Genomic DNA, 25836 nt, shown 5'->3' with positions numbered 1-25836 from the left:
TCAGAATAAGGGGTCGGCCATTGGAACTGACATGGGGAGAAATTTATTCATTCAAAGGGCTGTGAATCTTTGGAATTCTCTACCCCAGAGAACTGTGAATGTTCAGTTGTTGAGTATATTCAAGACAGAGGTTTATGGACTTTTGGAGAATTAAGGGATATGGGAGACTGCAGGAAGATGGCATTGAGGTGGAAGATCAGCCGTGATCATATTGATTGGTGGAGCAGACTCGATGGGCCAAATGGCCTTCTCCTGCTCCTATTCCTGATGTTCGTCTGTCCCTATGAAAGGTTTTAGGGAGTCGGGAGGTGAGTTACTCGCTACAGAATTCCCAGCCTCCAACCTGCTGTTGTGGCCACAGTATTTATGTGGTTGGTGCAGTTCAGTTTCTGGTCAGTGGTGACAGCCCCCAGGATGTCGATGGTGGGGGAATTTAGAGTTCAAGTGATGATGGAATTGTGGGCGGGATCTCGGGAATGCATCTGATTGGCTCTGTGTCTGTTTGATTGACAGGAATACACATGCTCCAGGTGAGGACTGGCTGTGAGCTAAAGGATGTCGGGAACAAAACTGAGTTCCTCCAGTTGGGCTGGGATGGCCAAGACATGATGAGCTTCGACCCAGATAAGGCGGAGTGGGTGGCACAGGCACCATGGGCACACACTGCCCAGGACAATTGGAATCAGGACACAGCAAACAATCAGAGGTGGAAGTTCTATCTGAAAGAGATCTGCATCCAGTGGCTGAGGTTGTGTCTGCTGAACAAAGCTAGAATACTAACACTCAGTGAGTGAGGGTCGGAGGGTGAGGGGGGACTGAGAGTCAGTGAGTGAGGGGGGTACTGAGTGTGAGTGAGTGAGGACGGGACTGAGAGTCAGTGTGTGAGGTGGGCGACAGAGAGTCAATGAGTGAGAAGGGGGGACTGAGAGTCGGTGAGTGAGGGGGGCACTGAGAGTCGGTGAGTGAGGGGGGGACTGACAGTCGATGAGTGAGGGGGGGACTGAGAGTCGATGAGTGAGGGGGGGACTGAGAGTTGGTGAGTGAGGGGGGGACTGAGAGTCGGTGAGTGAGGGGGGGACTGAGAGTCGGTGAGTGAGTGAGGTGGGACTGAGAGTCAGTGAGTGAGGTTGGTACTGAAAGTCAGTGACTGAGAAGGGGGGACTGAGAGTCAGTGAGTGAAGGGGGGACTGAGAGTCGGTGAGTGAGGGGGGGACTGAGAGTCAGTGAGTGAGGGGGGGACTGAGAGTCAGTGAGTGAGGGGGGGACTGAGAGTCGGTGAGTGAGGGGGGGACTGAGAGTTAGTGAGTGAGGTGGGACTGAGAGTCAGTGAGTGAGGTTGGTACTGAAAGTCAGTGACTGAGAAGGGGGGACTGAGAGTCAGTGAGTGAGGGCGAGACTTAAAGTTGGTGAGTGAGGGGGTGACTGAGAGTCGGTGAGTGAGGGGGAGACTGAGAGTCAGTGAGTGAGGGGGGGGTCTGAGTGTCAGTTAGTGGGGTATTCTCTGAGTGAGGGTCAGTGAGTGACTCTCTATATTGGAGATCCTGCATTGATTCCACTTTCTCTCTCTCTCAGTCGCCCCCATCGTATCCTTTACCCGTCTGGGTGATTCTAACCGGCTGTCCTGTGTCATCACTGGGTTTTACCCTCCAGACATTGAGGTGACTCTGTGGAGAGATGGAGTGTTGATCGATGAGACCCTATCCTCTGGGATCTTACCCAATCACAACAACACCTTCCAGATCCGGAAATGGACGGAGTTTGATCCGGAAGACCAGGCTGAGTATTCCTGTCGGGTGGAGCACAGTGCACTGAGGGAGACAATGGTGGTGATTTATGGTAAGACTGTCTCTCACTGTTAGAGGGGACCCAGCCTCAGAACAGGAGCACAGGAGGGAGGGTCAGTGCTGAGCTGCCATTGCGGGACAGGCTGAGGCCCAGGATATAAAGAGAGGGAAATAACTATTAGCTTTCAATGTGTCAAACTCTTCACGCCCCTCATACAGGGCAGTAATTGAGCTGGTGTACCCTGGGATATTGCGGTGGGACAGAGTCTGGTGTATCCTGGGATATTGCAGTGGGACAGGGATTGGTGTATCCTCCTCCTGAAGTCCCCAGCATCACAGATGCCAGACTTCAGCCAATTCGATTCACTCCGTGTGATATCAAGAAACGACTGAAGGCACTGGATACCGCAAAGGCTATGGGTCCTGGCAATATTCCGGCAATAGTACTGAAGACCTGTGCTCCAGGACATGCTGCGCCCCTAGCCAAGCTGTTCCAGTACAACTACAACACTGGCATCTACCCGGCAATGTGGAAAATTGACCAGGAAAACCCTGTGCTCAAAAAGCAGGACAAATCCAACCCGGCCAATTAGCGCCCTAAAATTTGATTCTTGATCATCAGTAAAGTAATGGAAGGTGTCGTCGAGAGTGCTATCAAGGTCACTCGCTTAGCAATGACCTACTCAGTGACGCTAAGTTTGGATTCTGCCAGGGCCAGTCAGTTCCTGACCTCATTATATGCTTGATCGAAACATGGACAAAAGAGCTGAACTCAAGAGGTGAGGTGAGAGTGACTGCCCTTGACATCAAGGCAGCATTTGATTGAGTATGGTATCAAGGAGCCCTAGCAAATCTGGAGTCAATGGGAATCGGGGGAAAACTCTCCGCTGGTTGGAGATATAATGAAGTGATTCATTTTGGAAGGTCGAATTTGAATGCGGAATACAGGCTTAAAGACAGGATTCTTGGTAGTGTGGAGGAACAGAGGGATCTTGGGGTCCATGTCCATAGATCGCTCAAAGTTGCCACCCAAGTTGATAGGGTTGTTAAGAAGGCGTATGGGGTGTTGGCTTTCATTAACAGGGGGATTGAGTTTAAGAGCCGCGAGGTTATGCTGCAGCTCTATAGAGCCCTGGTTAGACCACACTTGGAATATTGAGTTCAGTTCTGGTCACCTCATTATAGGAAGGATGTGGAAGCTTTAGAGAGGGTGCAGAGGAGATTTACCAGGATGCTGCCTGGACTGGAGGGCATGTCCTACGAAGAAAGATTGAGGGAGCTAGGGCTTTTCTCATTGGAGCGAAGAAGGATGAGAGGTGACTTGATAGAGGGGTGCAAGATGATGAGAGGCATAGATAGAGTGGATAGCCAGAGACTTTTTCCCAGGGTGGAAAGGGCTATCACCAGGGGGCATAATTTGAAGGTGATTGGAGGAAGGTTTCGGGGAGATGTCAGATGTAGGTTCTTTACACAGAGGGTGGTGGGTGCGTGGAATGCGTTGCCAGCGGTGGTAGTAGAAGCAGATACATTAGGGGCATTTAAGCGACTCTTGGATAGGTACATGGATGATAGTAGAATGAAAGGTAGGTAGTTAGATTGATATTAGAGTAGGTTAAAGGTTCGGCACAACATCGTGGGCCGAAGGGCCTGTACTGTGCTGTACTGTTCTATGTTCTATGTTCTATATACCTAGAGCAAAAGAAGATGTTTGTGGTTGTTGGAGGTCAGTCATCTCAACTCCAAGACATCACTGCAGGAGTTCCTCAGGGTAGTGTCCTAGGCCCAACCATCTTCAGCTGCTTCATCAAAGACATTCCTTCAATCATAAGGTCAGAAGTGGGGATGTTCGCTGATGATTGCACAATGTTCAGCACCATTCGTGACTCCTCAGATACTGAAGAAGTCTGTGTAGAAATGCAACAAGACCTGGGCAATATCCAGGCTTGGGCTGATAAGTGGCAAGTAACATTCACGCCACACAAGTGCCAGGCAATGACCATCTCCAACAAGAAAGAATCTAAAATCTCCCCTTGACATTCAGTGGCATTACCATCGCTGAATCCCCCACTATCAACATTCTGGGGGTTAACGTTGACCAGAAACTGAACTGGAGTAGCCATATAAATACCATGGCTAAAAGAGCAGGTCAGAGGCTAGGATTCCTGCGGCAAGTAACTCACATCTTGACTCCCCAAAGCCTGTCCACCATCTACAAGGCACAAGTCAGGAGTGTGATGAAATACTCTCCACTTTTTTGGATGGGTGCAACTCCAACACTCAAGAAGCTCTGCACCTTCCAGGACAAAGCAGCCCACTTGGCACCCCATTCACAAACGTTCACTCCCTCCACCACCGACGCACAGTGGCAGCAGTGTGTACCATCTACAAGATGCACTGCAGCAATGCACCAAGTCTCCTTAGACAGCACCTTCTAAACCTGCGACCTATACCAACTAGAAGGACAAGGGTAGCAGATGCATGGGAACACCACCACCTGCAAGTTCCCCTCCAAGTCACACACCATCCTGACTTGGAACTATATCGCCGTTCCTTCACTGTCGCTGGGTCAAACGCCTTGAACTCCCTTCCTAACAGCACTGTGGGTGTACCTACCTCACAAGGACTGCAGCGGTTCAAGAAGGCAGCTCACCACCACCTTCTCAAGGGCAATTAGGGATGGGCAATAAATGCTGGCCTGGCCAGTGATGCCCACATCCCATGAATGAATTTTAAAAATCCTGCGATATTGTAGTGCAACAGGGCTCGGCGTATCACAGGATATGATGAAACCAGTATCTAGGGAATCCCAGGATATTACAATGCCAGGACCTCGGGTATCCTTGGATATAACAGTGCGACGACCTGGTGTATCTTGGATATTGCAGTGCGATGGAATCCGGTGTATTCTAGGATATTACAAAGCAACAGGACCCAGATTATCCCGGGATATTACAATGACAGGGCCCGGTGTACACTGGAATATTCCAGTGACAGGGCCCTGTGTATCCTGGGATATTCCAGTGACAGGGCCCGGTGCAACCTGGGATATTACAGTGAGACACGGCCCGGTGTATCTTGTGATATTACAGTGTGACAGGGCCTGGTGTATCCTGGGATATTCCAGTGACAGGGCACGGTATACTCTGGGATATTACAGGTTGACAGGGTCTGGTGTGTCCTGGATAATGCAGCGCAACAGGGCCTGGTGTATCCTGGGAGATTACAGTGTGACAGTCCTAGTGTATCCTGGGATATTACAGTGTGACAGGGCCCAGTGTATTCTGGGATATTACAGTATTTTTTTTTAGATTTTAGATTTAGAGATACAGCACTGAAACAGGCCCTTCGGCCCATCGAGTCTGTGCCGACCATTAACCACCCATTTATACTAATCCTGCACTAATCCCCTATTCCCACCACATCCTCACCTGTCCCTATATTCCCCTACCACCTACCTATACTCGGGGCAATTTATAATGGCCAATTTACCTATCAACCTGCAAGTCTTTTGGCTGTGGGAGGAAACCGGAGCACCCGCAGGAAACCCACGCAGACACAGGGAGAACTTGCAAACTCCATACAGGCAGTACCCAGAATTGAACCTGGGTCGCTGGAGCTGTGAGGCTGCGGTGCCATCCACTGCGCCACTGTGCCGCCCCTGACAGAGTATGACAGAGCCTGGTGTATCCTGGGATATTACAGTGTGACAGGGCCCGGTGTATCTTGGATATTACAGTGTGACAGGACCCGGTGTATCCAGGGATATTACAATGAGACAGGGCCCGGTGTATCCTTGGATATTACAGGGTGACAGGGCCCGGTGTATCCTGGGATATTACAACTTGACAGGGCCCGGTATATCCTGGGATATTACAGTGCGACAGGGCTCAGTGTATCCTGGGATGTTACAGTGACAAGGTCCAGTGTACTCTGGGATATTACAGTGAGACAGGGCCCTGTGTATCCTGGGATATTACAGTGTGACAGGGCGGGTGTATCCTGGGATATTACAGTGCTACAGGGCCCGGTGTATCCTTGGATATTACAGGGTGACAGGGCCCGGTGTATCCTGGGATATTACAACTTGACAGGGCCCGGTATATCCTGGGATATTACAGTGCTACAGGGCCCGGTGTATCCTTGGATATTACAACTTGACAGGGCCCTGTGTGTCCTGGGATATTACAGTGTGACAGGGCGGGTGTATCCTGGGATATTACAGTGCGACAGGGCCCGATGTATCCTTGGATATTGCAGTGTGATAGGGCCCGGTGTATCCTGGGATATTACAGTGACAGGGCCCTGTGTATCCTGGGATATTCCAGTGACAGGGCCCTGTGTATCCTGGGATATTACAGTGATACACGGCCCGGTGAATCTTGGGATATTACAGTGCGACAGGGCCCAGTGTATCCTGGGATATTCCAGTGACAGGGCCCAGTGTACTCTGGGATATTACAGGGTGACAGGGTCTGGTGCATCCTGGATATTGCACCGCGACAGGGCCTGGTGTATCCTGGGAGAATACAGTGTGACAGTCCTGGTGTATCCTGGGATATTGCAGTGTGACAGGGCCCAGTGTATTCTGGGATATTACAGTCTGACAGAGCCTGGTGTATCCTGGGGTATTACAGTGAGACAGGGTGCAGTGTATCCTGGGATGATACAGTGTGACAGAGCTTGGTGTATCCTGGGATATTGCAGTAAGACAGAGCCCGGTGTATCCTGGGATATTACAGTGAGACAGGGCACAGTGTATCCTGGGATGATGCAGTGTGACAGAGCTTGGTGTATCCTGGGATACTGCAGTAAGACAGAGCCCGGTATATCCTGGGATACTACAGTGTGACAGGGCCCGGTGTGTCCTGGGATATTACAGTGTGACAGGGCCCGATGTATCCTGGGATATTACAGTGCAAGAGGGCCTGGTGTATCTTTGGATATTACAATTCGACAGGTCCCAGTGTATCCTGGATATTACAGTGAGACAGGGCCCGGTGTATCCAGGGCTATTACTGTGAGACATGTCCCAGTGTATCCTGGATATTATAGTGAGACAGGGCCCCGTGTATCCTGGGATATTACAGTGGGACAGGGCCCGGTGTATCCTGGGATGTTACAGTGTGACAGGGCCCAGTGTATTCTGGGATGATACAGTGCGACAGAGCCTGGTGTATCCTGGGATATTACAGTAAGACAGAGCCCGGTTTGTCCTGGGATATTACAGTACGACGACCCAGATTATTTGCAATGAGAAACTTTTTATGTTGTCTGATGCTGTACAGTATACAGTACAGAACTACTATTTACAGGACTTGCTTTCTGGTGTTACAGTTGCAGAGTAGGACTGGCATGTAGTCACAAGACTGCAACCTGCTATTCAGCTCATTAGCAGAATAACATCTTAAAGGTACATTACTCTAAAGGTAATCACACAGCATTCCCCTTCTTTCCAAAGATAAATCTCGTCTGCTGGAAGTACAAAATTTGATCGCACCAAAATTATTTACACATTTATAGAAATTATGAACTTTACAAATATAGAGGCTCAAAAGTCCATTGATTGTCTCAATAGTTTGACAACTCTTGCTTGGAGAGTTTGTGTTTCATCTGTTGCTGTTTTTTTCTGCAGTTTCTCCATCTCTGCATTCAGTTTCTGTTGCTCTGCCTTCATCCTGCTAACAAACTCTGTTGCTTTTCTCTAGAGAACACTTTTGGGGCCTTGTCATTCTTGGAAAGTTCCGGCACCTCATCTCAAAGAGCCAATAGACATATTCTCCTCTGCCTCTTCACAACATTGTGTGTCCTTCGCCTCTCCTCATCCTCTGCCTCTGAAGGCTTGGGGCTCCAGGAGGAGGACTTGGTCTCACCTGTCCATTCTGGCTCACTGTGGTGCTGGCAGTTCTCTAGAGAGCTGAAGTGAAGGTGTGGCATAGTTGTGCTGTCGCTGGGTTTCCAGACTGCACCATTTGATGCTAGTCAGAGTCTGCGAGCGAGTTCCGGTCCTTGGAGACTTTTCCTTGGCAATGCTGTCATGGATGGTTATGTTGCTAAGGTCCTTGCACACTGATACTCTTTCCACTGCTAGTCCGCTCATGTCTACTAGTAGAACGTTTGTGGTTTCCAGGCCAACTTGCCGTATTTGATTTGCATTGTTAATGTGCCACTGCAAAGGATGGATGACCCGTTGTATGAAGATAACTTGGCAGTTATTGGTTGTATCATTGATTTCCAATGGCTCCAGTATATATCTTTGAGAATTCGTACTGGTAGGATATTTTCACTAACACCAGTGTCAATCTTGATCTTGAATGTGTGTTTTCCAGCTTTCTTTGGGCATGTGATGTTAATAGTGGCGAAAGGTTCCAGTTGTTGGAATTCATCATCATGATGTGTCAGGTTCACAATGTAGAATGCCTGTTCATTGTCTGACTCAGCATTACTTCTCTCGGAGTCTTGTCGCAGGTCTGTTTTGCTGTGGACCCCATGTATCACCTTGTGTATATGCAGGTATCTGGTACTTTCCTTGCTGTTGTTGCCCTGTTGCCTGTTTGTTTGAGTCCAACCGTTACTTCTGGCTGCGTCTTTCAAGCCAGAATTCCTGCATAGGTGGGCCCAGTGTCCTCTTACATGGCACGCCTTGCACAGGTCTTGAAATACAGGGCAATTTCACCGCGAGACGGACCAACCACACTTACCGCACAGCTTGCCTGCTCTTTTTGACATGGTTATGGTGCCGATACTGTTGGTTGCGCCCAGTGCTTGTAGGTGCTGTTGTCCAGTTACAATGGCTTCGTATTTCCTGCCATCTCCCTGAATTGTATCAATGCTGTGACATTTCATTTTGCCCAGTAGGTCTTTCTGAAACACTTCAATGGATGTTGACACAATCACTGGCTCCATTATTCAGTCCAACAGCTCAGTTTCTGAGAAGTCTCATTCATTGCCCTTACTACAGCATCTACTGACAAATTGGTCTATTGATTCCTGTGGCTGTTGCCTGTCGGACATCCATTCCGGGCGGTGAATTCTAAAATTCACTCGTAATCAGAGCTGATCTTCTAGCACTTTCCATATCTTTGCGGGATCTTTCTGGTCCTTGTCAGATAGTCCAGGGGTGTTGATTCTGTGTAATCCCTCATTTCCAATAGCAATGATTTTTACAGCTTGCTCTTCCAGTTCTACAATGATTTGGTCTGTAAAGCATAATTACATTCTCTGTTAGAACAGTCTGAATTTGGATAGGATATCCAAGGCTTTCCCATTCATGTTGGGAAATAATTTGGTATCCATTTTTCTGTGGTTCTTTTGCTTTAAATTTTGCTTTAAGTACTTGCTTTAAGACCTGGTCCTGTTTCTTTATACTGCTTTCTCTTTAAAAAAAAAACTGTGTCTCTCGACTAGTTGCTTTGATTGACAGAGGCATATGTTTTGCAGTGCTGTATGCTTATCTTGCTTCCAGCACTAAGCCAGTTCTGTCTGTTTACATAGCTGTCTAATAGGCAGTTGAAGTCCCTTTTTCTGCTCCAGTTTTGTTTACTCAGCCATTCAATCGGCAATTCTTCACACTTGAGTGCTTTTATGAGTTTTTTTTTTACTTTGGCTGAGTGAATGACAACTCTTCAGCCTTGGAGTGATTTAATGGGTTTCTTTTTATATCTCTAGCTACCAGCTACATGAATGGAGGATTCTCGTGCTTTTCACTGTCGGTCGCCTCCTGTAATGGCGCGCGCCTCGATCAGCTTGAGAGAGCATTTGGAAACAATCGATTAGTCTCTGACAGGGATTAGGTTTTCCCTGCTTTTTTTTTTCTTTTACTGAGCCTTTATTAAGACTCAACCATTTAAGCACTTCAGAGCTTCTTTTGTTTTAAAACGGGAGTTCCTGTATGGAGGGCTGACTGACTCACACGATCATAGTGATTGATTTGCAGACTGTCGTTCAACACCCTGTCTTCTACCGCTTGGGGTAAGTGTTTTATTCTTTAACTGTTTGGGCCAGTGTTTCTTTTAACTTCCTCTCTCCAAGATGTAGGGAGGTAGATTTCAAAACTGTTTTCCCATGGTCTTCAGTCTTAGATGTTATCTTCTCACCACAGCTGCCACCAGGTTATGAAAAGCTTTTTTATGTTGCCTGATATCTGGGGTTCAGTTGATTGAAGATCTCAAAAGGTTTATTAAAAGGCTAACAACTATCTTTACCTGTCCCTACACCCTCCTACCCCGCCCTCTCCTCCCCCTCTCTCTCAATCCCTGTTTCCTTCTCTGTCTGTCCTGTCCCTACCCCCTCCTTCCCTCTCTCCCCTCACATACCTTCAGATGTCTGAACGCCAATGTCCGAGATGACTGCAGATGACCAGAGAGGTCGTCACACATCTCTGTGCGCTGCTGAATGATGACCAGCAACCAATGGGCTTTGGTGGTCACACGATATACCTGTGGCCCTCAAATTTACTGTGGACCTCTACACCTCTAGATCATTGCAGGGAACCACTGGCAACATGTGTGGGGTCTCTCAATCTACAATGCACCGCTCCATCAAGGAGGTGACGGATGCTCTGTGCAGGAGGGCCGCTGCATTGTCCATTACAGGACTGATCCTGAGAATCAGGCTGAGAGGGCCATTGGATTTGGGGCTGTTATGGGACTCCCACAGGTGGAAGGTGTCATCCACTGCATACATGTGGTCATCAGGGCTTCCACGGGCCAACCAGCTGCCTTCATAAACATAAAGGGTATTCATTCCATCAAAGTCCAACTATTGTGTGACAACAGAAAGTGCTTCCGGCAAGGCTACGGGCCAAGTGCTGGAAAATGGGATGAGAATAGTTCGATGCTTGATGGCCAGCACAGACACGATGGGCCAAAGGGCCTGTTCTTGTGCTGTATAACTCTGTGACTCTATGACTCCCGGTCTCCTTCTCCCTCTCTGTGTGTCTCTCTGATTGTCTCTCTGTTTCTCACTGACAGGTCCCCAGTCAGACTCCCAGGTCCCTGTTATTCTCGGTATTGTGCTCGGGATTGTGCTGGTCATCATTCTCATTATCCTGGCTTTCTTCATCTACAAAAAGAGAGGTAGGAATTGGGGAGGTAATGGACCGATCCTTGTTGGGAGAGGTGGGGCCAGAGTGACGGTGGGGGGTGGGAATATGGGTGCTGGAGTCCAGGGTGAGGGAGGTGAGTGGGAGTGGGGGTGCTAGGGCCCAGTATGTTGCTGATGGTGTTTATGGGGTGTGTTCTGGGTCTGATGGGTTTTGCTGCTGGTGTTTGTGGGTGTGTGCTCTGTGTCCGATATATTTTCCTTTCTCTATGACCATGTATTTATCTCTCTTCCCCAGTGGCCTCCCATGTCCCAACTGGAACTCCAGGGACTTCAGCACATGAAGGTCAGCAGGTGAACTGGATGAAAGAATCGGGGAGTGTGTCATTTCATCACAGTGACACTGCGTGATTGATGGCATCTCTACATCTGTGACTCTGTATTTGGGATTGTGGGGGAGGGGCAGAGGGAATCTCCCTGAGACCTTTAGTCCCAGGGGGCTGTCGGGGTGGGTGGGTGGTCTGCTCCCGACACCTTCAATCTGGGGCTGGGGACAGCACTGACCCATAGGCTGAAGCCACATGGAGGGGGAGGGGTTATCGCTGGATGATCAGGCAAACTGTGCACCAGAGATTTATTTCTGTTGTACATATACAGGAGCTGATACAGAGACACACATGGGGCCGAAGAGTATCAGTGAAACACCACCTCCTCAATGCTTTGTTTGTATTTTTAATGGCCTTACTAACCTGCACCATTACTTTAATGATTTGTCGATCTGTACCCCTAGATCGCTTTACTCTTCTACCCCTTTTACTCTAGTTTTTCCAATTTATTACTTTTATTTTTATCTTGCATCCTTCTCAATATTGCCTAGATGTTGCCCGACATTTAATTCTCTCACCAATGCTGGTTCATTCCCCATTGTCAGATGGAAGGTTATGTTGATAGGGTGAGATGAAGAGGTGAGAGGAAGCTCATGTGGATCATAAACACTGGCATAGACCAGTTAGGGGTGAATGGTCTGTTTCTGTGCTGTACTTTCTATGTTATTCTATCCATCAAATTCATGGCAGTGGCTGCACAGTCTGAGATCTGCTTTCTCTTTACCTCCTTTCTGTTCTCCCCTTCTCAAAACCTCTTTGTTCCAGTCAATAACATTTTTGCTATACTCCCCCATGTTGGATGTGTAATATTTATAAAAGATGAAGGATTTTATTTGTTTAATTCTCCCTCCTCTCTCCCACTTTTCCTCAGTTATTTAAGGATTATAAAAGAAGTGTTGCTCTCCTGTCTTTTTCTTGATAGATTTGTACTTCCTGTCGAGTTTCCAATGAGCAGCAACCAGTGGCATTTGCTGTGCTCCAGCCCTGACCGAATATCTCCAGCCACAATCCAAGTAGCTCATAAACATCTCCCTCTGTCTATGGTCCATCATTTACTCCTCAGTAACTCCCAAACCCTAATCCTGCTCACCGGCAATTCACAGATTCTGGTTTCTAGCTTTGTAAAACTTTGCTTTATTATTCATTTCATGTGATGTGGGCATCGATGGCAAGAGCAGCATTTTTTGCCCATCCCTAATTTCACTTGAGAAGGTGGTGGTGAGCTGCCTTCTTGAGCCGCTGCAGTGCTGATATCTCTTTCTCTCTGGAGGATTAGCACAGTTCCCAGTTTATGTTAACTGGGGAGCAAGATTGTCTTACAGTGACAGGCTCTCGTACAGTTATGGCCAATGTTTTGCTGGGCATGGGGCTTCTTACTAAATAAAGATTACAATCGAACTTGTTATGTACTATGTTCTCTAAAAGCTTAAACTAAATTAAAAAATGAGATGCAAAAATCTTTTGAATTTTGATGTTTGTTCTGTCACTCGCGCCTGACATTTTTTATAAATTTAGTTTCATGATGTACTCTGCATACTGGATACAGGGTGAAAACTCACACACAAATAATGCATCTCTCTCACAGGAGTGAGAGCTCTGCTTTATTAACCTGATGACAAGTGAACCAGTTTGTCCTAATGCACTCTGGCTACTGCAGTGTCACCAGAACAGGCTAGAAACTGCCAGTCTGTATTTTACTGGCCCCTCGATGCCGCTGGTCGTGGCGCAGGGGCTGGTAAAAGTCTGTGGGGAGAAGACCCCTGCACCCACGACGTCGAGAAGGGCCCCCCGCAAATTACCAGCGACAGAGGGACCTCAGTGCGACCCCCCCCCCCCCCACCACTCGGTGGCAGAACCCCAATTACCATATGTAAAATGGTACTTACCTCTGCAGATTATTCAGCCCACCGACTCTCCATGCACACTTCCTTATTTTTCGTTGAACGGGTGACCATCACGTGCCGTCCAGTTCACGATCAAAAAAGCCGATGGGTCGTCGGAGGCAGAAGGTTCCGCTGCAGAAGGTAAGTTGAGATATTCAGGGATCGCATTCTGCATTCAGGAAAAGAGGAGGCAGGGGGCATATTCAGGGATCTCACTCTGCCTTCTTAAAGGAAGGAGGGAGGGGGTCTGGGATTACTGGAGGGCAAGCTCGGCAGGCATGAAGGGAAGTAGTGTGTACACTCCCTCCGTAGACAGTGTATGCTCTGCATTTGTTTGTATGTGTGAAGGAGAAATGGCACTCTAGTCACCCTGTGTGTAAGGAGGGTGCCAGAAAGGGTAGGAGCGTTAAGGTTATACGGATGGGGGGGGCAATTGATTCAGCTGGTAGGATCTTTATGTGGTCATGCTGTGCCACTCTGAGTGTTGGCCAAGATGGGCAATGCCATGGCATGCCACATCTGAACTGGCTCAGATGGAGAGGTGGCTTCTTGGAGTCAAGCGCTATCCCTTGCAGTCATGGTTCCTGACACCAGTGAGAGACCCCACCATGCTGCAGAGGAGAGATACAATGCCAGCCACTGAGCTACAAGAGCCACCATTGAGCAGGAGATCAGCATGCTGAAAAAACGCTTCCAATGCCTGGATGAATAGGGTGATGCCCTGTACTATGGGCCAAAAAGGCCAGCTACTTTCTTTGCTGCTTGCTGTGCTCTGCACAACTACACACCCAATGGGGGCAGGCCTGGCATGATGAGGAGAGACATCAACAGATTTCCTCCTCGGACTTTTGTTTTATTCATTCATGGGATGTGGGGGTCACTGGCTACGTCAGCATTTGTTGCCCATCCCTAATTGCCCTTGAGAAGATGGTGGTGAGCTGCCTTCTTGAACCACTGCAGTCCATTTGGGGTTGGTACACCCACAGTGCTGTTAGGAAGGGAGTTCCAGGATTTTGACCCAGCGACAGTGAAGGAACAGCGATATAGAGTTCCAAGTCAGGATGGTGTGTGACTTGGAGGGGAACTTGCAGGTGGTGGTGTTCCCATGCATTTGCTGCCCTTGTCCTTCTAGTTGGTAGAGGTCGAGGGTTTGGAAGGTGCTGTCTAAGGAGCCTTGGTGCATTGCTGCAGTGCATCTTGTAGATGGTACACACTGCTGCCACTGTGCGTCGGTGGTGAAGGGAGTGAATGTTTGTCGATGGGATGCCAATCAAGCTTCTTGAGTGTTGTTGGAGCTACACCCATCCAGGCAAGTGGAGAGTATTCCATCACACTCCTGACTTGTGCCTTGTAGATGGTGGACAGGCTTTGGGGAGACAGGAGGTGAGTTACTCGCCTCAGGATTCCTAGCCTCTGAACTGCTCTTGTAGCCACAGTATTTATATGGCTACTCCAGTTCAGTTTCTGGTCAATGGTAGCCCCCAGGATGTTGATAGTGGGGGATTCAGCGATGGTAATGCCGTTGAATGTCAAGGGGAGATGGTTAGATTCTCTTTTGTTGGAGATGGTCATTGCCTGGCACTTGTGTGGCACGAATGTGACTTGCCACTTATCAGCCCAAGCCTGGATATTGTTGAAGTCTTGCTGCATTTCTGCACTGACTGCTTCAGTATCTGAGGAGTCACAAATGGTGCTGAACATTGTGTAATCATCAGCGAACATCCCCACTTCTGACCTTATGATTGAAGGAATGTCTTTGATGAAGCAGCTGAAGATGGTTGGGCCTAGGACACTACCCTGAGGTACTCCTGCAGTGATGTCCTGGAGCTCAGATGATTGACCTCCAACAACCACAACCATCTTCCTTTGTGTTAGGTATGACTCCAGCCAGCGGAGGGTTTTCCCCCTGATTCCCATTGACCTGAGTTTTGCGAGGGCTCCTTGATGCCATACTCAGTCAAACGCTGCCTTGATGTCAAGGGCAGTCACTCTCACCTCTCCTCTTGAGTTCAGCTCTTTTGTCCATGTTTGACCAAGGCTGTAATGAGGTCAGGAGCTGACTGGCCCTGGCGGAACCCAGACTGAGCGTCACTGAGCAGATTATTGCTAAGCAAGTGCTGCTTGATGGCACTGTTGATGACACCTTCCATCACTTTACTGATGATTGAGAGTAGTCTGATGGGGCGGTAATTGGCCGGGTTGGACTTGTCCTGCTTTTTGTGTACAGGTCATACCTGGGCAACTTTCCACATTGCAAGGTAGATGCCAGTGTTGTAGCTGTACTGGAACAGCGTGGCTAGGGCCGCGGCAAGTTCTGGAGCACAGGTCTTCAGTACTATTGCCGGAATATTGTCAGGGCCCATAGCTTTTGCAGTATGCAGTACCTTCAGTCGTTTCGTGATATCACGCGGAGTGAATCGAATTGGCTGAAATCTGGCATCTGTGATGCAGGGGACTTCAGGAGGAGGCTGAGATGGATCATCAACTCGGCACTTCAGGCTGAAGATTGTTGCAAATGCTTCAGCCTTATCTTTCGCACTGATGTGCTGGGCTCCCCCATCATTGAGGATGGGGATATTTGTGGAGCCACCTGCGGCACTGTGGCGCAGTGGTTAGCACCGCAGCCTCACAGCTCCAGCGACCCGGGTTCAATTCTGGGTACTGCCTGTGTGGAGTTTGCAAGTTCTCCCTGTGTCTGCGTGGGTTTCCTTCGGGTGCTCCGGTTTCCTCCCACATGCCAAAGACTTGCAGGTTGATAGGTTAATTGGCCATTATAAATTGCCCCCAGTATAGGTAGGTGGTAGGGAAATATAGGGACAGGTGGGGATGTGGTAGGAATGTGGGATTAGTGTAGGGTTAGTATAAATGGGTGGTTGATGGTCGGCACAGACTCGGTGGGCCGAAGGGCCTGTTTCAGTGCTGTATCACTAAACTAAACTAAACCTCCTCCAGTTAGTTGTTTAATTGTCCACCACCATTCACGGCTGGATGTGGCAGGACTGCAAAGGTTAGATCTGATCCATTGGTTATGGGATCGCTTAGCTCTGTCTATCGCATGCTGCTTACGCAGTTTGGCACGCAGATAGTCCTGTGTTGTAACTTCACCAGGTTGACACCACATTTTGAGGTATGCCTGGTGCTGCTCCTGGCATGCCCTCCTGCACTCTTCATTGAACCAGGGTTCATCTCCTGGCTTGATGGTAATGGTAGAGTGGGGGATATGCCGGGCCATGAGGTTACAGATTGTGGATGAGTACAATTCTGCTGCTGCTGATGGCCCACAGCGCCTCGTGGATGCCCAGTTTTGCATTGCAAGATCTGTTAGAAATCTATCCCATTTAGCACGGTGGTAGTGCCACACAACACGATGGACGGTATCCTCAATGTGAAGGCGGGACTTCGCCTCCACAAGTACTGTGTGGTGGTCACTCCTACCAATACAGTCATGGACAGAAGCATCTGTGGCAGGCAGTTTGGTGAGGATGAGGTCAAGTATGTTTTTCCCTTGTGCTGGTTCCCCCACCACCTTCTGCAGACCCAGTCTCGCAGCTATGTCCTTTAGGACTCGGCCAACTCAGTCAGTAGTGGTGCTACCAAGCCACTCTTGGTGATGGACAATGAAGTCCCCCACCCAGGGTACATTTTGTGCCCTTGACATCCTCAGTGCTTCCTCCAAGTGGTGTTCAACATGGAGTAGTACTGAGTCATCAGCTGAGGGAGGGCGGTAGGTGGTAATCTGTAGGAGGTTCTGCCAGGGCAACTCCCTCCCCACTGTTTACCACTGTGCCACCACCTCTGGTAGGTCTGTCCTGCCGGTGGGACAGGACACACCCGGGTATGGTGATGGCAATGTCTGGGAAATTGTCTGCAAGGTAAGATTCCGTGAGTATGACTATGTCAGGCTGTTGCTTGACTCGTCTGTGGGACAGCTCTCCCAACTTTGGCACAAGCCCCCAGATGTTAGTAAGGAGGACTTTGCAGGGTCGACAGGGCTGGGTTTGCCGTTGTCGTTTCCGGTGCCTAGATCGATGCCGGGTGGTCTGTCCGGTTTCATTTCTTTTTATAGACTTTGTAGCGGTTAGGTACAACTGAGTGGCTTGCTAGGCCATTTCAGAGGGTATGTAAGAGTTAACCACATTGCTGTGGGTCAGGAGTCACATGTAGGCCAGACCAGGTAAGGACAGCAGATTTCCTTCCCTGAAGGACATTAGTGAACCAGATGGGTTTTTACAACAATCGACAATGGCTTCATGGCCATCATTAGACTAGCTTTTTAATTCCAGATTAATTAAATTCAAATTTCGCCTTCTGCTGTGGTGGGATTTGAACCCATGTCCCCAGAGAAATACCCTGGGTCTCTGGGTTACTAGTCCAGTGATAATACCACTACGCCACCACCTACCCATATGAGGATGCTGAGGACCTCCAACAGGAAAGGCACATGGGACGGCAGATGGCACTCAGGATCTCTTTGCAGGGCTAGCAGTGAGGTAGGGATGTACGGCAGTGACTTATCAGACAAAGGCTGTCTGCTCCATAGGAACTGACATGAGCTCTACAAGCCACACATCACCCTCGCTCACCTGCTGTGCACCAGTCCACATCTGCAGCATCCCTGTGTAAACCATTAGAGGCAGCAGCTGACTGAGGCAATGTCCATGTCATTGCATCCGTGGAGGCGCTCATGAGTGATAGTGGCATGGCAATGATGTTATTGCATACTGTCCTAAAGGGCCAAAAGTGCAAAGGGATGTGACATTGGCACTACATACTGGCACTCATTCGCACAGAGAAAAGGACGCACATGTTGATGAGGAACATTTAGTGGAAGATGTATTTGCATTGCTGTGACACCCGTGCATTCCCATTTGTGTCAGTGTTTTCTCTGTAAATGCTTGCGAGTACCCCTTCTCGGTGCAACCTCTGCGCGAGCAGCCTGACTGGAGGAATGCTGCTGGTCTGATTGCCCTTTGGCTGTGGATGACTTTAGTGCTCGTACCCTGTGTGCACAAGGCCGAGAGGGCCCCGGCTGGCTGGGAGAGTGCTCCTTCATCCCTTTCTAGCATTGGAACCTTTGACGCCGGATGGCTACTCACCTCCTCTGCCATCTCCAGCCAGACTGCGTTGTTCAGGCGGAAGGGCCTCTTCTTACCATTGCTGGTGAAAAGGACCTCCCGCCTTGTCTGCACAGCCTGGTGGAGAGTGAGCAGGGAGGCTTTGCGGCACTGTGGGGCTACCCTAGAGCACCCCTCTGTCATCTGTGGCTTTTGGTTTATTTATTCATTCATGGGATGTGGGTGTCACTGGCCAGGCCAGCGTTTATTGCCCATCCCTAATTGCCCTTGAGAAGGTGGGGGTGAGCTGACTTCTTGAACCGCTGCAGTCCATTTGGGGTAGGTACACCCACAGTGCTGTTAGGAGCTCCAGGATTTTGACCCAGCGACAGTGAAGGAACAGCGATATAATTCCAAGTCAGGATGGTATGTGACTTGGAGGGGAACTAGCAGGTGGTGGTGTTCCCATGTATTTGCTGCCCTTGTCCTTCTAGTTGGTAGAGGTCGCGGGTTTGGAAGGTGGTCCTTTAAATGCAAAGGTGACTCCACTGTGTAACTGCTCTAACTTCTGGCTGTAAGGTTTGTCTTGCACATGTTTGAAAACCAATGTAGGACTACTGAGGAAATCTATGCTGTTGTCATGGTTTTTCAACGATTATACATTGACACATGTTCAAGAGCACTTTGCTACTGCAGCAGCTGATCATAGATATTGATGTAATATTTCTAGTTGGCAATGCAGCTAAAATATGAACATATTTTCCAGTTTTTTAACAAAGATCATTTAATTGCAGTTACATGTATTTTCACACAGCAGTTGGCAGAGGAACGAATACGATTGTCTGCGGCTTTTCATAGTCAGATGATTAGAAGCCCATAAAAGTCAATATTCTTCAATTGTGATTTTATTTCTGTTGTGTATTTGCCTTTTATGGTCCATTGAAGACTCATGTCCTGGAATGTGCGAAATTAAGATAATTCACCCAGGTGCGGCACGCCTACAAGAAGCAATGTAACACTTGAGTGGAAGAAGAGATCGCAGCTTCACAGGACACTGGGACACAGCAGGGTATGTATGTGGCAGCAAAGCAGAAAGTGCTAGGGAAATTCAGCAGGTCAGGCAGCATCTGTGGAGAGAGAAGCAGAGTTAACTTTCACGTCTGTGAACTTGGTCACTGACCTGAAAGGTAACTCTGCTTCTCTCCCCATAGATGCTGCCTGACGTGCTGAATTACCCCAGCACTTTCTGCTTTGCTGCCAGATTGACAGGAGCCCCACTCTTCAGCAGTGAAGTAAGTATTTCTTTGGCAGCTGTCAGGAAGCAGGTGCTGGGGCGCTTTAAATAGGGCCCCAGCACCTGCTGCACAGCTGACAAAAGGTCCCTCACTGCGCTGGATGTCCTGTCCCTCCCCACGTAATATGGGTGGAGGGGGGCAGCCTGTCACAGTGATGCTAATGATCCCCCGCGTTTAATATCGTGGGGGCTCAGCGGCCAACAGTGAATGCGGGAACCCCGCTGAGTTTAACAGGCATTGCTGCGGATGCGGCGCCCGAATAAAATTCAGCCATGTCCATGATGTGATTCTCTCCCACACAGAATGTGTTCATCGTAGCTGAAACACTGTAGTGTAAAATTTAGTTGCAGGCATCACAGATTACCCAAAAAGGGGGTCAAAGTCATACGTGGTTTTAAAGTAGTTTATTAAGACGCAGCAGTTTAAATATGATGGTACATGTATAATCTAAGTAGTCAGAAGAGACATACGACCTGTAACATTTTGTATGGTTTACTGATCTCAGATCATTCAGATGGTCAGAACGATGGTGACCATCTCCCCGATGAATGAGGCAGGCGAGGTGTTGCTGGTCTCTCTGGTCCTCAGGGTTCTCAGTCATCTTGAACTAACCAATGTGTTCGGCCGAAGCCCAGCACTCGGGTGAAGCCAAGCTACAGGAAGATCTCCTTCTGTCTGAAGAAGACTGAAGATTTCCCCCCAAGTAACTGTTTATATCCTTTTATTTCTTGGTGCTGTTTGATGTCCCATTGTCAATCACTTGTTCAATTCCAATTGCCCAATCACCAAGAGACAGTAAAAGTAAACCCCTCCCATGCCCATCACTCTGCCCCTGAAGTCATCTTGTGGTTTATCGCTTGCTAGGATTGTTTGTACGTTTCTGCCAGACATTTAGAATCATAGAATGATAGAATGTTTATGGCACAGAATGAGGCCACTTGGCCCATCATGTCTGTCCCAGCCAAAAACAAAATCCAACCGAATTTCACTTTCCAGGTCCTGCAGGTTATGGCATTTGAGGTGCACATCCAGGCCCCTTTTAAATGAATTGCGGGTTTCTGCCTCAACTAACCTTTCAGGCAGTGAGTTCCAGACCCCCATCACCCTCTGGGTGAAAAAATACTTTTCCTCATCTCCCCTCAAATTCTTCCACAATCACTTTAAATCTATGCCTCCGAGTCACTGACCACTCTAAGATAAATAGTTCCTTCCCATCCACTCTATCCAGACCCCTCACAATTTCATACATCTCAATCAAATCGCCCTTTACCCTCCTCGGTTCCAAGGAGAACAACCCCAGGCTATCCAATCTTTCCTCATAGCTGCATTTTTCCAGTCCTGGCACCATCCTGGTAAATCTCCTCTGTACCTCTCACGTGCAATTACATCCTTTCTGTAATGAGGTGACCCGAAATGCACACAGTAAAGCCTGGCTACCCTACCTGATCCCGACTAAACCTGACTACGGGTCGGGTCGGGTGGAAATTCCAAGTCCAAAATTCAGGCTCGGGTCAGCTCAGGCTGGACACTGCTTCCGGGAAGTCAGGGGATCAGGCTTCCCCATGATTCCCCACAACTCCAGCTGCAGGAATAGCCTGCTGCCGGAACAGATGAAAGAGATTCGTGTCAGGTCGGGTCGGGGCGGATGCAGAAAGACATTAAAGGGCTCGGCTCGGGTTCGGACTGGCTCTGGTCTGGTTGGGCCCGGATCGGGTTTTAATTTTATACCCGAGCCAGGCTTTAGCACACAGTACTCAAGTTTGGCCTGACCAATGATTTATACAGTGCCAGCATAACCTCCCTTCTCTCAAATTCTATGCCTCAGTAAATAAAGGAAAGGATTTAATTTGCCTTCTTAACCACCTGATTTACCAGTCCTGCTATCTTCAGAGATCTGTGGATATTCACTCCAAGGTCCCTCACTTCCTTGACACTTATCACTATCCTCCCATTTATTGTGTATTTTTTGCCTGGCTTGACCTCCCCAAATTCTTCACCTCACACTTCTCTGGGTTAAATTCCATTTGCCACTTTTCTGCCCACCTGACCAGTCCATTGCTATCTTACTGCAGTCTACAACTATCTGCAGAGAGTACGAGGCTCCATCTTATCAGCTTTAGGAATGTCTTGTTTCAGAGTTTGTGCTAAACTCATAGCAGAGATAACAGGCGGACTCTGCCCTATGTGTTTCTGTCAGGGAGACTGCTATAGAATCTTTCTTAATAGAGTGAGAGAGTGAGAGTTATTTCTATCATATTCAATTAATTTTCTTCAGATTTTACAAGGTTACTAGACAGACATTTCTTCCAGCAGTATTATAAAAAAGAATAAAAAGGAAGTGGAGGAGGTGCAAAACAGATTGACAAGCCTGATAACAGATCTGAGAGGTTGTAACTGTCAGGAAAGATTGAGCAGACGTGGGCTTGAAAAGAGAAGGCAGAGGGGTGAGCTGATCCAGGACTATCAGGGTATAAAGGGGATTGATTAGTTACACATTGAGAGCATGTTTTCACTTGTGGGGGAGATCAGAACTGGAGATCATAAATGTAACATGGTCACTAATAAATCCAAAAGGGGAATTTATGAGAAATGTCTTTAACCTGGGCGGCACAGTGGTGCAGTGGTTAGCACCGCAGCCTCACAGCTCCAGGGACCCGGGTTCGATTCTGGGTACTGCCTGTGTGGAGTTTGCAAGTTCTCCCTGTGTCTGCGTGGGTTTTCTCCGGGTGCTCCGGTTTCCTCCCACAAGCCAAAAGACTTGCAGGTTGATAGGTAAATTGGCCATTATAAATTGTCACTAGTATAGGTAGGTGGTAGGGAAATATAGGGACAGGTGGGGATGTTTGGTAGGAATATGGGATTGGTGTGGGTTTAGTATAAATGGGTGGTTGATGTTCGGCGCAGACTCGGTGGGCCGAAGGGCCTGTTTCAGTGCTGTATCTCTAATCTAAATCTAAAACCACAGAGTGGTGAGAATGTGGAACTTGCTACCACAAGTGCAGGTTGAGGTGTTGAGCACGGATCAATTTAAGGGGAAGAAAGATAAGCACATGAGGGTTAAAGGAACAGAATTATATAATGATAGGGTTAGATAAAGAGGAGTGCGAGGAACAAAAATAAGAAACGCTGGAAATACTCAGCAGGTCTGGCAGCATCTGTGGAGAGAGAAGCAGAGTTAAGGTTTCAGGTCATCAGATTGACAGGTCACTGACCTGAAACATTAACTCTGGTTCTCTCTCCACAGATGCTGCCAAACCAGCTGAGTATTTCCAGCATTTCATGTTTTCATTACTGACATGGACCAGTTAGGCCAAATGGTCTGTTTCAATGCTGTAAGTTCTGTGCAATTCTATATAGTAATCTGTATACCCAATAATAAACCACACATCCAGTAATAAATCACACATCCAATAATGAACTGTAAACCATCCAACAACAGCAGACAACCAGGAATAAACTACACATCCAGTCATAAACCTCACATTCAGTAATAAAATTCACACCCAGTAATAAACCTCACACCCAGTAATAAAGCACATGCCAGTAATAAAACAAACACCCAGTAATAAACCTCACACCCAGTAATAAAGCACATGCCAGTAATAAAACAAACACCCTGTAATAAACCTCACACCCTGTGAAAAACAACACACCCAGTAATAAACCTCAAACCCTGTGATAAACAACACACCCAGTAATAAACCTCAAACCCTGTGATAAACAACACACCCAGTAATAAACCTCACACCCTGTGATAAACAACACACCCAGTAATAAATCTCAAACCCTGTGATAAACAACACACCCAGTAATAAACCTCAAACCCTGTGATAAACAACACACCCAGTAATAAACCTCAAACCCTGTGATAAACAACACACCCAGTAATAAACCTCACACCCTGTAATAAACCTCACACCCTGTAATAAACCTCACACCCTCCAATAAAACTCACAACCAGTAATAAACCACACAACCTGTGATAAATCACGTATATAACAATAAACAACACACCCAGTAATAAATCGCACACCCAATAATAATCCACACACCCAGTAATATCCACACATACAGTAATATCTACACCCCCAGTAATATCCACACACCCTGTAATAAACTTCACACCCAGTAATAAAACACATCCAGTAATTTCCACACCAGTAATAATCCACACAAATAGTAATATCCACACACACAGTAATATCCACACACCCAGTAATATCCACACATACAGTAATATCTACACCCCCAGTAATATCCACACACCCTGTAATAAACTTCACACCCAGTAATAAAACACATCCAGTAATTTCCACACCAGTAATAATCCACACAAATAGTAATATCCACACACACAGTAATATCCACACACCCAGTAATATCCACACATACAGTAATATCTACACCCCCAGTAATATCCACACACCCTGTAATAAACTTCACACCCAGTAATAAAACACATCCAGTAATTTCCACACCAGTAATAATCCACACACATAGTAATATCCACACACAGTAATATCCACACACCCAGTAATAAATCACACACACAGTGATAAACTATATACCCTGTAAAATCCACACACCCAGTAATAAATCACACACCCAGTAATATCCACACACCCAGTAATATCCACACACCCTGTAATAAACCAGACACCCAGTATCATCCACACACCCTATAATAAGCCACACACCCAGTAATATCCACACACACTGTAATAAACCACACACCCAGTACTATCCACACACCCTGTAATAAGCCACACACCCAGTACTATCCACACACCCTGTAATAAAACACACACCCAGAAATAGCCACACACCCTGAAATAAACTTCACATTCAGTAATATCCACACACCCAGTAATATCCAAACACCCAGGAATATTCACACACCCAGTAATATCCACACACCCAGTAATATCCACACACACTTTAATTAACTTCACATGCAGTAATATCCACACACCCTGTAATATCCACACACCCAGTAATATCCACACACCCAGTAATATCCACACACCCAGTAATATCCACACACCCAGTAATATCCACACACCCAGTAATTAACTTCACATGCAGTAATATCCTCACACCCTGTAATTAACTTCACATGCAGTAATATCTACCCTCACAGTAATATTCACACACCCAGTAATATACACACACTCTGCAATAAACCACACACCCAGTAACATCCACACACCCAATAATAATCCAAACACAAAGTAATATCCACACATACAGTAATATCCACACACCCTGTAATAAACTTCACACCCAGTAATAAAACACATCCAGTAATTTCCACACCAGTAATAATCCACACACATTGTAATATCCACAAACACAGTAATATCCACATACCCAGTAATAAAGCACACACACAGTAATAAACTACATACCCTGTAATATCCACACACACAGTAATAAACCACACATCCAGTAATATCTACACACCCTGTAATAATCCACACTCCCAGTCATCTGCACACACCCAGTAATAAACCACACACCCAGTACTATCCACACACCCTGTAACAAACCACACACCCAGTAATATCCACACACCCTGTAATAAACCACACACCCAGTACTATCCATACACCCTGTAATAAACCACACACCGAGTAATATCCACACACTCTGTAATGAACCACACACCCAGTACTATCCACACACCCGGTAATAAACCACACACCCAGTACTATCCACACACCCTGTAATAAACCACACACCGAGTAATATCCACACACCCTGTAACAGACCACACACCGAGTAATATCCACACACCCTGTAACAGACCACACACCCAGTAATATCCACACACCCTGTAATAAACAACACACCCAGTAATATCCACACACCCTGAACTAAACCACACACCCAGTATGTCCGCTCACCCTGTAATAAACCACACACCGAGTAATATCCACACACCCTGTAATGAACCACACACCAAGTAATATCCACACACCCTGTAATAAACCACACACCGAGTAATATCCACACACCCTGTAATGAACCACACACCCAGTACTATCCACACACCGTGTAATAAATCACACACCCAGTACTATCCACACACCCTGGAACAAACCACACACCCAGTATGATCCACACACACTGTAATGAACAACACACCCAGTACTATCCACACACCCTGGAATAAATCACACACCCAGTACTATCCACACACCCTGTAAAGAACCACACACCGAGTAATATCCACACACCCTGTAATGAACCACACACCCAGTACTATCCACACATCCTGTAATAAACCACACACCGAGTAATATCCACACACACCGAATAATATCCACACACCCAGTAATAAACCACACACCAAGTACTATCCACACACCCAGTACTATCCACACACCCTGTAA

At 47.5% G+C, this 25836-nt stretch overlaps 1 pseudogene; it reads left to right on the top strand.

Annotated features, from left to right (window-relative positions):
* The window catches only part of LOC137346265 (major histocompatibility complex class I-related gene protein-like), a 119467-nt pseudogene extending 106811 nt beyond the window's left edge, over positions 1 to 12656 (top strand).
* The last annotated feature ends 13180 nt before the right edge of the window (positions 12657 to 25836 follow it).

The sequence above is a fragment of the Heterodontus francisci genome, chromosome 29 (genome assembly GCF_036365525.1).
Source record: "Heterodontus francisci isolate sHetFra1 chromosome 29, sHetFra1.hap1, whole genome shotgun sequence".
NCBI classification, from domain to species: Eukaryota; Metazoa; Chordata; class Chondrichthyes; order Heterodontiformes; family Heterodontidae; genus Heterodontus; species Heterodontus francisci.
This window is presented reverse-complemented; position numbering and strand designations above follow the sequence as displayed.